Here is a 13099-nt window from a genome sequence, read left to right as displayed (position 1 = left end):
CATATACACACTACCAAATGCAAAAGAGATAGCTAGTGGGAAGCTGCTGCATAGCACAAGGAGATCATCTCGATGCTTTGTGACAACGTAAAAGGGTGGGATAGGGAGGGTGCAAGGGAGGTTAAAGAGGGAGGGGATATGGGGATATATGTATACATATAGCTGATACACTTTGTTGTATAGCAGAAACTAACACAATACTGTAAAGCAATTATACTCCAATAAAGAACAAAAAAACAAAGTGTAAACCAGAAGACAATCTAAGAATTAAATTTGCATTCCCCAAGGCAGAATTTACTGAACTTCAGTCGTTCAGGACTGCTTCATGAGTTTTCCATAGCTGTGTACCTCAAGTATTATTTTCTTCCTATTTTTCTGGAGCCTCAGGAGGGCAGGGACAGAAATGGCAGTTGTGAGGCTGAGTCCTGCAGACTCTAGTTCCTTATCTGCCACTGGGGATTCCAAGAGATGGTTTGCTCTGGGACTCCCCTGGCCCGTGAGGAATGGATCCTGAAATTTGTAGGATACGAGAGAGAATGGCTGCAGGCTCTGAGGGAAAAGAATTGTTCAGGCTTCTCCACATTTGAACAGAAAGAAAGCCTCTGGAGTTTGATGGGGGAAAGATATACCAGAAAACCGAAAGGGGCTAAGACACCCAAGTGAAAGAGCCTGTTATGTGGAGCGTAGAGCTCTGTAAACAATATTTTCTTGTACTGCTTACTAACATTTTTGGGTTAGGTAACCATGTGAGAATATAACAAAAGCTATGGGATGTCTTCCCTCTCATATATACATATAAGCATTTGCTTAAATACTTAAACCTAAATTCTGGGAGCTCTTAGAGCATCTGTAGCCCATCAATGAACCTCAGGTTAAGAATCCCTATTTCAAAGTAAGTCAGACAGAGAAAGACAAATATCACGATATCACTTATATGTGGAATGTAAAAAAAAAAGGGTACAAATGAACTTACCTACAAAAGAGAAACAGAGTTACAGATGTAGAGAACAAACTTATGATTACCGGGGGGGGGGGGCGGGGGGGGGGAGGGATAAATTGGGAGATCGGGACTGACATATACACACTACTATATATAAAATAGATAACGAATAAGGTCCTACTATGTAGCATAGGGAACTCTACTCAATACTGTGTAATGTCCTATATGGGAAAAGAATCCAAAAGAGTGGATATATGTATGTGTATAACTGATTCATTTCTGCTGTACAGCAGAAAGTAACACAACATTGTAAATCACCTATACTCCAATAAAAAATATTTTTTTAAAATCAAGCGTTTTCAGAAACATCAAAACAACAACAACAACAAAAAGAATTCCTATTTTAGTAGGAGATTTAATAGCTGCTCCTCAGGTTGATACAGGAACCTACTAATAAATAATGCAGGCTCCTCCCTATACAAGGGAGAACACAGCTATTTTCTGCATCTCTTCTCCTATGACTGGGGATAAGGAGGAGGAGGGAAGAGAGGTAATGTCACTCCTTGGCTTTTCTGGCCATCCTACACTGTCCCTAACCTCTATGCCTTGGTACAGCCCAGCAGTGGGGCCCCATCGATGGGACTTTTGGGTTACTTTTTTAAAAATTAATTAATTAATTAATTGGCTGCATTGGGTCTTCGTTGCTGCACATGGGCTTTCTGTAATTGCGGAGAGCGGGGGCTACTCTTCACGTGGTGCATGGGTTCCTCATTGTGGTGGCTTCCCTTGTTGTGGAGCGTGGGCTCTAGGTGCATGGGCTTCAGTAGTTGCTGCACATGGGCTCAATAGCTGTGGCTCACAGGCTCTAGAGCACAGGCTCGATGGCTGTGGTGCACGGGCTCTGCAGCATGTGGGATCTTCTCTGAGCAGGGCTCGAACCCAAGTTCCCTGCATTGGCAGATGGATTCTTCACCACTGAGCCACCTAGGAAGTCCCTGGTTTGCTTTTTTAAACTTTATTTTGAAACAATATTAGTCTCACATAGAAGTTGCAAAAATAGTACATGAACCTCAAAGACATTACAGTGAGTAAAATTAGCTGGTCACAAAACAACATGTACTGTATGATTCCACTTGTAGAAGGCATCTTGAGTAGTCAAATTGACAAAGAAAGAAAGCAGAATAGTGGTTACCAGGGGCCTGGGGGAGATGGGATTGGGGAGTTATTGTTTAAAGGGTACAGAGTTTCGGTTTAGGATGATGAAAAAGCTCTGGAGACTGACAGTGGTGATGGTTACACAACAATGTGAAAGATAAATGCCACCGAACTGCATACTTAGAAAATTACTGAAATGGTAAATTTTATGTCATGTATATTTTATCACAATAAAAAATAGTACAGAGTTCCTGTGTGCTCTATCTCCCAATGGTACAATTATCAAACAAGGAAATCGGCACTGGTATAATACTATTAAGTAAACTATAGAACTTTTCTGGATTTCACTTTTTCCATGGGCTCACAGGGTTTGTATGTGTGTGTGAGTGCAGTTCTGTGAATTTTATCACATTCATAGATTCATGTAACCACCATCACAGTCAGAGTACAAAACTGTTTAAAATAGAAGACCCAACGCAGCCAATAAATAAATTAATTTTTTAAAAAATGTTACAACCAATAGGTGCCAGAGAGTAAAATCATTCAATCCAAATACAAAAAAATGGTACCAATCAACCAGTTTGCAAGGCAGAAACAGAGACAGAGATGTAGAGAACAAACATATGGACACCAAGTGGGGAAAGTGGGGCGGGGCTGGGATGGGATGAATTGGGAGATTGGAATTGCCACATATACATAACTAATAAGAAAAAAATATCAAATTGTACACTTTAAATATATGCAGTTTATTGTATGTCAATTGTATCTCAATAACAGTTCTTAAAGAAAAAAAAATCATCCAATCCAATAAGATCAACTCTGAAGCCCATGCCTCTTAACCAAAGGTTAACGAAAACTGTGAGTATTTCTAGTGCATAGCTAGGATACTCAAATGCATCCCTGTATACCTACTCAAGGAGTCTGCTCTCTGGTACTTGAATATTTTATATTATATATGGTGTAATACCAAATAGTATACAATGCATCTCAACATTCTACCCAAATTGGGTCAAATTCAGAATTTCATGCTGGCACTTACAGTTCACTTGGTATTTTCTAGCTAGAAAGTAAGTTTAAAAACTGGCATGAAACATGTTATCCCTGCCAAAGAAAGAAAAATAACTCAGTTTTGTGAAAAATATGAATTGAAAATTTCCAAGCCAAATTGTTCACGATTTGATTTATTTTTCATCCTCAATAATAAATTCAAATCACTATCATCTAATCATGATAAAATAGGTCTGTCTCATGTCATTACATTTTTACCTCTCATTAAACAAATATTTTAGTTACTAGAACATCTAAATAGTTCCACTATGGGAACAAAGTATTTTTTAACACATTGAAAAATAATTTTCTTGTGTAATTTTAAAAACTTTTTATCTAATTTATTTTTCTGATTATAAACTGGATATATGTTCACTGTAAGAAGTCTTTAAAATTTCCATAAAGATGCAGAGTGGAAGTAAAAAAAACCCCAATACTCCTAAAACTCACCACCTAGAGGCAATTTCCTTGTATATCTGATTCCCTGGGACTTTCCTAGAGTTAGAAGAAAATGCTGACATTTTTAAAAACTGAAAACTCTAATTTACTGAAATAAGAATATAATTTTTCTGACCTTGGAATCAGGTTTTAGAATAAAATGGTACTTTGGGTTTATATTCTAGGATGTGAATACACGCATACACGGTCTGAAAGGACACTACACAGTAAGCTACTGATGTTCATAATAAAAGGAAGTTATCAGGTTACATCAGGTTAACAATCGCATTAGTTCTCTTTAGTTCACAGACCATCAGGTTGATTCAAGGGCACCTATCTCTAGAAGTGTGGAAGAAAAGTGTTGCTTTTACACTGTGAATATGAATGATTTCACAGAACCATACATTTTTTTAAATAATATTTTGGTCTCATCCCCTTAGTTAGTGAAGAGAAAACTGAAGCTCTGAGAAATTGTCTAGAGCTCCACAGCAAGTTGGTGGCCAGGACTACACCACATTTCCTGATGTCCATCCAATGTCCTTCCATCCTCTCCACAGACCTGGACGTGCCCCTCCATCCAACCCGACAAGATGATGGAGAGCAGGGCTCCTAGAGCTAATGTGGAAAAGGTCACAACTTTGAGAGAACTAAGTTCTGTATTCACCTCTTAACTATTTAATATCTGTAAGGAAAACTGACCTTATTCTTCTGTATTTATTCCTTTTAGAAACATTCTCAAAGTATATGTCCTTTAAAAAACAAAAATAAACCAAAAGAAAAAAGAAGAAAAAAGCCTTGTTGGTTCCTGTTTAGCTATTAATATTAGTTTACTTCAAACTACTTCTCCATTCTTGGTTACTATCTGCTGATGTCTCCATTCAAGTCACCTTTTTTTCAAAGAATGTTTTTTACTATCATGGACAGAAATATTTCCCATAATCTCCATTCTGGAACTGAAGACAAATCAGTGATGTAGAAATTAAGTCCATTCAGTTACCAATAAACTCCCAAATTTAAATTAAATCTTTTCATCCTTACATACCCTTTCCTAGTTTCATATGAAGATATTGAGTCAAGCATTTTCCAGATGGTCAACAGATACACGAAAAGATGCTCAACATTGCTAATCCTCAAGGAAATGCAAATCAAAACCACGAGATATCACCTCACACCTGTCAGAACAGCTATTATCAAAAAGAACACAAATAACAAATGTTGGCGAGGATGTGGAGAAAAGGGAACCTTTGTACACTGTCGGTGGGAATGTAAACTGGTGCAGCCACTAGGGAAAACAGTATGCAGGCTTCTCAAAAAGCTAAAAATATAACTACCACATGACCCAGCAATTCCACTCCTGGGTACATATCTGAAAAATACAAAAAACATTAATTCAAAAAGATACACGCACCCTCATGTTCATAGCAGCATTATTTACAATTGCCGAGATATGGAAGCAACCTACATGTGCATCAACAGATGAATGGAGGACTGGAGAACTCGAGGTTTGTGGGGGCAGGGGGTGAAAGGGAAGCTGAGACGAAGTGAGAGAGTAGCATAGATATATATATACTACCAATTGTAAAACAGATAGCCAGTGGGAAGTTGCTGTATAACAAAGGGAGTTCAACTAGAGGATGGATGATGCCTTAGAGGACTGGGAAGGGGAGGGGAGGGGGGAGTCGAGGGAGGGAGGGAATATGGGAATATGTGTATAAATACAGATGATTGAACTTGGTGTACCTCAAAAAAATAATAATAAATAAATTTTAAAAATGAGAAAAAAAAACATGAATGGATAAGAAAGATGTGGTATGTATATATACCATTTGTTGCTGCCACTTGCAGCAACGTGGATGAACTTGGAGGGCATTATGTTAACTGAAAGAAATCAGACAGAGAAAGACAAATAGTGTATGCTATCACTTATATGTGCAATCTAAAAAATACAACAAGGGGAAGCTGAGACGAAGCGAGAGAGTAGCACAGACATATATATACTACCAACTGTAAAATAGATAGCCAGTGGGAAGTAGTTGTATAACAAAAGGAGTTCAACTCGAGAATGGAAGATGCCTTAGAGGACTGGGATGGGGAGGATGGGGGGGACTTGAGAGAGGGTGGAGGGGGGAGTCGAGGGAGGGAGGGAATACGGGGATATGTGTATAAAAACAGATGACTGAAATTGGTGTACCCCCCCAAAAATAATAATAAATAAAATTTTAAAAAAATACAACAAACTAGTAAATACAACAAAAAAAGAAGCAGACACACATACAGAGAACAAAAAGTGGGGAAGGGGAGAGGGGAGGGGCAGTATAGTGGTACGAGACTAAGAGATACAAACTATTAGATATAAAATAAGCTACAAGAATATATTGTACAACACTGGGAAGATAGCCAATATTTTGTAATAACTATAAGTGGATTATAACCTTCAGAAAAAGAGTGAAGCGCTTCCCAAAGCACTTGGTGCCTGATATCAGATCCTACTAGTTAAAACGGTGCTCAAACTTTCTGACTCTCAATTTTCTTCTAAGTAACAGTTGTAGACAAAAAGGGGACAGCAATTCATTCTAATCCACACTTTATTATCTACAATGCAGTTTTCTACTTTATACCCTAAAACCATAAGATGTTGAGTATTATCTATAAAAATATTGAGTTACTATGTTGTATACCTGAAATCAGTATAATATTGTTAAATCAGCTATACTTTTAAAAAAGATGTTGAGTATTAAATATAATCAGCTTAACCCAAGGCAAGATATGAAATTCTTATTTTTTTAAAAAAGGAGCAATAGGGGGACTTCCCTGGTGGTCCAGTGGTTAAGACTCTGTGCTTCCACTGCAGGGGGCACGGGTTTGATCCCTGGTCAGGGAACTAGGATCCTGCATGCTGCGTAGTGTGGCCAATTAAAAAAAAAAAGAGAAGAAATGAAAAGAAAAGAAAAAAAGGAGCAATATGTTAAATAAAAATAATGCTGACAATTTACAGATGGACATGAAATGGAAAATACAAAACAATTAGTTCAGAAGAATCAAATACTAATAGTTCCTCCCTCCCCACACATACATGCAAATTTTCTAGAGAGGGGAAAAAACCCTCAAGACTATGAACCAAAACAAACAGAAAAAAAATTTTATGTCAATTTGGAAGCATCACCTATGGTTCTGTACAGGTTTCTCAATGATAAATGACTGAAGAAAGCAACAGTAAGAATCTACAACTACGCAAGGGAAACATCACTATTGAGTGTATTCCCATAAATTGTTAAAATATCACCAGGTCCTAGCTTAATAGGACAAGAGAGGAAAGGTCCATGTTTCCTAAAAGGCACCGTGACAACCATATGTGACACCATCATCCACGTCGGCCTTTCCTTGGAGAATTAACAAGTACCTCTTATTGACAGGAATTATCATGAGATGCTCTGCAATTTAATAAAAACCATTTCATTTGGAAAGACTATCTGCCTCTCTGTGCTAAAAGTATATGCAGAAATTAAAACCCTACTTGAAACATTTTCCGGCCTGAAACCTATGTCCAAAGTTCCCAAGACACAAGACAAAGACCTTCCCTTATAAGTCCAGGCTCAATCCAAACTAGGGCACATGGTGACAAATGAAAATGAGTATTCCAAGGATGGTCTGAGAAATCAACAAGTGTCACAATGCGACACCAGAGTTTTCTGTTTGAAAAATGATAAACCATCCTATAATGTGAACTATTACCTCACAGTTTATTTGCTAAGGTTGAGATTTCAAGCACTGGCTATTCTTAAATAAGGGCAATGACATATACCTATCACTGGACATTCATTTAGTATTATTTAGCAATCATTAAAACAGCTACCATTTCTTAGGCCTCCATTATATTCCAGGCCTTTAACAGATGCTTTCATGTACATTATCTATCAATAGTTTAATCCTCTTAATGATCCTTATGAGGGAGGCTCTAGACACTCCATTTTTTGCAGAGGAGAAAACCCAGATGTAGCCCACTGCACACGGAAGCTGAACATGGGCTGCTTCAGGCAGACAGCTTCCTTAGTAACTGATCTCTCCTGGAAAGGGGGTTTTATCTTAGACCAACAACTCCCCAGCTGTGCACCAAGGCACTGGGTGAGGTGTAGCAAATTCACAGGGGCAACTTAGGATATTTGAAAATTTCAAGGGAAACACAGTGTACTAAACTTGCTGAAACTGAGCCTGCAGACTGGAGGAGTTCACAGTTTCAACACCAGATCCCATTACGTTCCTATCAATGACATCATATCACTGTAAAGCTTGGGTTTTCAGTGGTTGCTGTGATAGAAAGCAAGTGCTGCAGAAAAATTAATGTGGGACAGGAAATGAGATTGGGATCCAATCTGATCCCAAAGTTTGTGTGTGCAGCACATACACACACATCCTATTTGTAACTGTGGTTATCCACGGATGATATAGGTTTTTTTCTCTCAGTTTCTGTGCATTTATTTTTCGAACAGCTTCTGTATTGTTAGGATACAAATAATTATTACATTATTTCAACGCAACTACTATTAACTACCTAAACCTAGGGGCACTGTGCAAAAATTACTGAGATACTAAGGGCTCCATGAACCAAGTTTAGGAATCTTTGCCTTAACCAAGAAGTGACAGAGGTGTGTAAGATTCACAGAGGAGAGCTGTGATTCCGTTTAAAGAAATAACTTAAAGTCCCTAACACAACCATCTTAACCAGTAAAAGAAGAATTTAGGTTAAAGCCGTTTTTAAAGGTCACTCTCAGTTGGCTTAATCCTTCAAATCCAATACAAAGACTCAAGCAAAATTTTCAAAATTATAGCCTCCCAAGCTATGTTGGAAAAGACTGGGCCTCCCCAACACTGACAGAACACACCTGCGAAGCCTGTGCCAAGGAAATCAGGGGCAAACCCTGACAGAGAGAATGCCCATACCAGCACTTTGGTACTTTCAGCTTTTTTGTGGTTTGCATCTCACTCTCAATATCCTGCTTTTAAGTTCTACAGGAATGCTCCAAGTTATTGTGGAAATGCTTGTTTGGAAATTTCCCTTCTACAGTTTTTCATATAAGATATGAAGCGCGAAAAGCAAGGGGAAAATAAACACAAAATCCAGACTATCGGTTCCTTGGGGAGAGAAAGAGAAGCTAAGTGGAATGCCACCGGGAGGAGTGCTCGGGGCTGCAAGGTTCTGAGGATGCTCTGGTTCTTCAGCTGAGTGGTGGCTACTTGGGTGTGCCTTCTGTTCTTATTCTTTAATTTGTACCTCTCCGTTTGATACTTTCCAAATGTATGATATAGTGGCGGCACCAGAATGTCAATTTGCAAGGGCCTTGGGAGTTGAAAGTGTGCCTTGTCTCTAAGCAGAGCTGAATCACAAGCTGTCTGCTTTTACTTGGATTATATGCTTATCTGGAGGGGCTCTGGAGAGGTTGATGAGTTTCAGTGGGAAGCTAAGGTTAATTTTTGGTACCACTACCAAACAAGGAGTTAACAAATTAGCATTCTGTTATCACCCTTGGTTTATACTTCCCAACAATGTGCAATCAATTGTTTTCTGGGCTCTTATTCCCTTTCACCCTTCTTCCACTCTCCGGTCCTCATTTATGACCTAGAGGGTAGAAAACTCTTCCAATTTTAATTTATATCCTTAATAAAAAAAATTATTCATTTACCAGATACTAAGCAACTGCTAGGATAATGGAAGATAAATATGTACAGTCCAGCACCTACTACAGGAGGAGAGCAACAGGTTGCTGTTGCTATTTTAAGGTTGGGAAACTCGGTCAGAGACCACCAGTACGCTGCGGGACCACCCGTAGACCCAGGTGTGTTTGTGTTCACTGCTCAAGTTCTTCCCACTTACAGTGGCCTAACAGACATTAGCTCAACGTGAATGAATATCAGCATCCCACAGACACACAAAAAGGATGCTCAGCCTTTAAGAGCGCTACGCCAAGCTTTGCACTTGCATCATCTCATTTCATTTCTACAACAATACTACCAGGTTATGTATGATACACCGAGTTTACAATTCTAAAAACTGAGGTTCAAAGAAGTGGGTTTTCCAAAGTCACACACCCAACAAGTGGCATCAAGACTCAATCTCATGACCCCAAAGGGGATCTCTTCACCACCACTTAGACCATCTCACCATGCTTTAGGGAAAACATTCTTGACACCCTCCAGGAAACTGACGCTCCTCTCGGGTCGCAAATAATACTCCACTTCCCCTCCCGCCCCTCCAATCTACCGGAAGCACCGCACTGAAATTTCCAAGACAAGTGTCCGTGCGCCGATGTCTAAACTCAAACCAAACAACGTGCTCGCTCCCTCGAGCCCGGGGAGGTGCCACTTGCTGACTTGTTACAGAGCTTCGCTTAATTTCAGCCAGAGCGGACCTCCCCCAGGCAGAACAGCCCCCACGTTCCGGCGCCTGCGCCCTTTTGCGGTTCTGGAAGGGGTGAGGGAAGGGGGTCAGGCTCCTGGCGCGTCCGAACCGAGCCCGGTCCCTCTGAGGCCGGCCCGCCCGCAGGCCCGGGGACGGCGGGGGGCGCTGGCGACCAGAGGGGACCCTCCTTTACGCCGGAAGACCGCCGGCCTCCGCGGCGGGTCTGGGACCCCCACCCCCACGCCCCCACTTTCTACAAACTCTCTGAGCTCACTGGAGAAAGAGGAGGGGTTCGTGCAAAGACGAGAAAGTTCTCTGCCCGCCCCCCGCAAAGTTCTATATTCCAGGGAAGCAACTGAAGGAAAGCGACAAGGGAGGTGCCCGGGGAGGGACCCCCCCCCACTCCCGCGCCGGCTTCGCCGGAGGCCGCAGGAAAGGGGGCAACGCGCTCGGTCTGGGACTCCTCCCCAGAGAGACAGCGATCTGGGAGCGCCCCCACCCACGACATCGTCCTCCCCGGATCGGAGGCCCCCCGGGAGGGAGGGGACGCCGGCCCTCGGATGAAGAGGGGTCTCCAAGGGACCCGGCGAGGTCACACGGTACCTTTCTCTCCGCGCCGCTGGGACCGGTGCCGGCGACAGGGTGGGGGGCGAGGGGAGACGACGGGGACGGGCTCGCGCTGGCTCCGGCGGCCCCTGGGCCTCGGCGCCGCCCAGCGCCGCCGCCTCCTGCCCGGCTGCGCTCCCCGCTCCCGCAGGTTACCTGTGGCCGAGCCGCGGCGCCCGCCGCCGGCTCTGCGCTCCGCCCCGCCCCTCCCGCGCTCCTAGGCTGGGGCCGCAGCGCCCTGCAGCGGCGGGTCCCGGCACAGCGGCGGGTCCCGGCACGGGGGCGGCCGGTGGGGTGGGGGCGCCCCCAGGGCCCTCCGGCTGGCGGTGGCCTGCAGCCAGCTCTCTGCCGAGCCGCTGCCCCCTTATAAAGAGTGAGAGGCACTGGGGATGCAGTTGGGTGAGGTTTTCCGGGCAGGGGTTGCCAGGAGCTTTGTAGGAGGAAGCGGGCATACGGGAGGAGAAACCATCCCTCAACCTGTGGCCAAGTGAGTATTTCAATATATTCCTAGTTCACTTAACTGGGATGTCTCAGTGGAAGCTGAACAACAGTGATAAATGATCCAGAGTCATTAGAAAGCTGGAGAGAAGAAAGGAAGCCTTTATTCCAAACAACTTATCTGTTAGCTTGTCGGAAGCATCCCATATGAAACAGGCGAAAGCACTGAACATTCCTGCCTCCTGTATTCAAATCACACTTTACATACCATTAACTCGGTCTGTTTTTGTCCGTTTTTCAGTCACTTCTTCAGTATCTACAGGAGTTCCCTGAACATAGCAAGCGCTCAATAAGTTATTGTTGAAGGAATGTATAAATGAGTAGGACCTCATTCAACCTTTTGAAGAGGCGTGGCGGGTATCTTCTCTCTGAACACAGAGAGCTGGAGGCTGAGGCGGAACCCTAGAACCGAGTTTCGGGCTTACCTGCGCTTAATTTGAACCGGATCGTTCTTCTCCCCTCTGAATATAGGCCTGGTTTCCAGGGGAAAAGAAACACGATGATCTCCTACTTTTTCTTAAGATATTTGTCTCCCTCTCTCCTGCAGAGGGAGAGAAATCCAAACAACCCTAAGCATAGCAGGAAATGGTGAGTGCTCGATTTTCCTCCATTGCTTCCCAACTCTCCCAGCCTCAGTCACAGCTAGGATTTTACTTGGCAGAATGTGAAACCTCTCTCCTGAATGTCCTTTGACCTTCTTCAGAGTTGCCTCCATTCCCTGTCACTCCCCACCTAGAGCTGTTAGAACACATTTCTTTTCCCTGCCCATCAGCTCTGGATTTCTCTCCAGGCAGGTCACCACTGAGTTCTGGGTGAACCCCCAAGGTCAAGATAAGTACCCATTACCATTCAATCTGATCATTTCTAGTTGTTTTTTTTTTTTTTTAATATTTATTTATTTGGTAGCACTGGGTCTTAGCTGTGGTTCACCGGCTCCTTAGTTGCGGCATGCACGAGGGATCTGGTTCCTGACCAGGGATTCAACCCAGGTCCCCTGCATTGGGAACTCAAAGTCTTAACCACTGCACCACCAAGGAATTCCCATCAACCTGATCATTTCTTTCCTATACGTTTCCAGATTAAAGACTTTTCCTAGCTAGTCCCTTGAATAAGCATCCGAAGACAGAGTGCTCCATTCCTCCAGGAGGCTTTTATGACATCAGCACAAAGTCGAGATGAGATGGAGTTTGAAGTTACATTCGTGGGCAGTCAGAGCAGTCGCACATTAATCCTGCTGAAGGGAACAGAAGCCAGCCTGTAAGACATGTGAGTGCTCCTGGGAACTGGCTGACCTGCAATTGTTCCCAGACCTTAGTTAATGGGAATTCCTGGCAGAGGGGCCTCGTGAGAGCCAAAGCAGGCCGTGGGTGAGCTGCTGGGAGATCATGCTTGCTCGTCTCCGAGTGGGAACATAGTCTTTGGACAGCTAACGGAAGGAGAGTCCTAACGCTCCCTCTATCTGAGGAAGGCTCCCAGCCCGCAGTTCCGTTCTGCCCCTCTGCTCAGCCCCATCACAGCCAGCCTCATACATCCATCCACTACCTCCTCCTTCTGTCTCATAAGAAAAAAGTTCTGCTCTACCAATGATAGCTTTCACTGCTTTGTGAGAATATAATCCGCTCCTGCATCCAGCAACATTTCTTTAACAGGTTGACTGCACTAGCTGTCTTTTACATCATTAGCTGCAAGTGGGTCCGTCAGCCCACCATTCTGACTTCCATCCCTTGCTAAGGCTTCCACTTGAGAAAACTTACATGTGCCCCTCCATGATCATACCCTCCTTGTCCTCCAGAGAAAGCCACCATCCATAATGTCGTGTTAATAATTTTCTTGTTGCAAATATGTATAGCCCTAAATACTACACTGTTAAGTTTTGGCAGTTTTTGAGCTTTTTTTGTGAGTGGAATCATTCTGCAAGATTTCTGTGCAACTTGCTTTTTCTTCACTTAGCATTCTGTTTCTGCGATGCGGCTGCTCAATTTCTCTGTTATGTAGTATTTCATTGTAAGAAGATATCACAA

The 13099-nt window shown here is 42.8% G+C and overlaps 1 protein-coding gene across 7 annotated transcripts in view; it reads right to left on the bottom strand.

Annotated features, from left to right (window-relative positions):
* Window positions 1–10717, bottom strand: part of ANKRD6 (ankyrin repeat domain 6) — a 186401-nt gene extending 175684 nt beyond the window's left edge. For 3 of the 7 annotated variants that reach the window (XM_057739382.1, XM_057739370.1, XM_057739376.1), the window contains exon 1: window positions 10578–10717. The gene's annotated coding sequence lies outside the window, so the exon portion shown is untranslated. The remainder of the gene's footprint in view (window positions 1–10577) is intronic. The other 4 variants (XM_057739373.1, XM_057739383.1, XM_057739381.1 and 1 more) reach the window with 4 other exon arrangements.
* Between the last annotated feature and the right edge of the window lie 2382 nt (window positions 10718–13099).

This window comes from Hippopotamus amphibius, chromosome 6 (assembly GCF_030028045.1).
Source record: "Hippopotamus amphibius kiboko isolate mHipAmp2 chromosome 6, mHipAmp2.hap2, whole genome shotgun sequence".
NCBI lineage: Eukaryota > Metazoa > Chordata > Mammalia > Artiodactyla > Hippopotamidae > Hippopotamus > Hippopotamus amphibius.
Note: the sequence above shows the minus strand (reverse complement) of the source record. Positions and strands in the feature narration are given on the sequence as shown.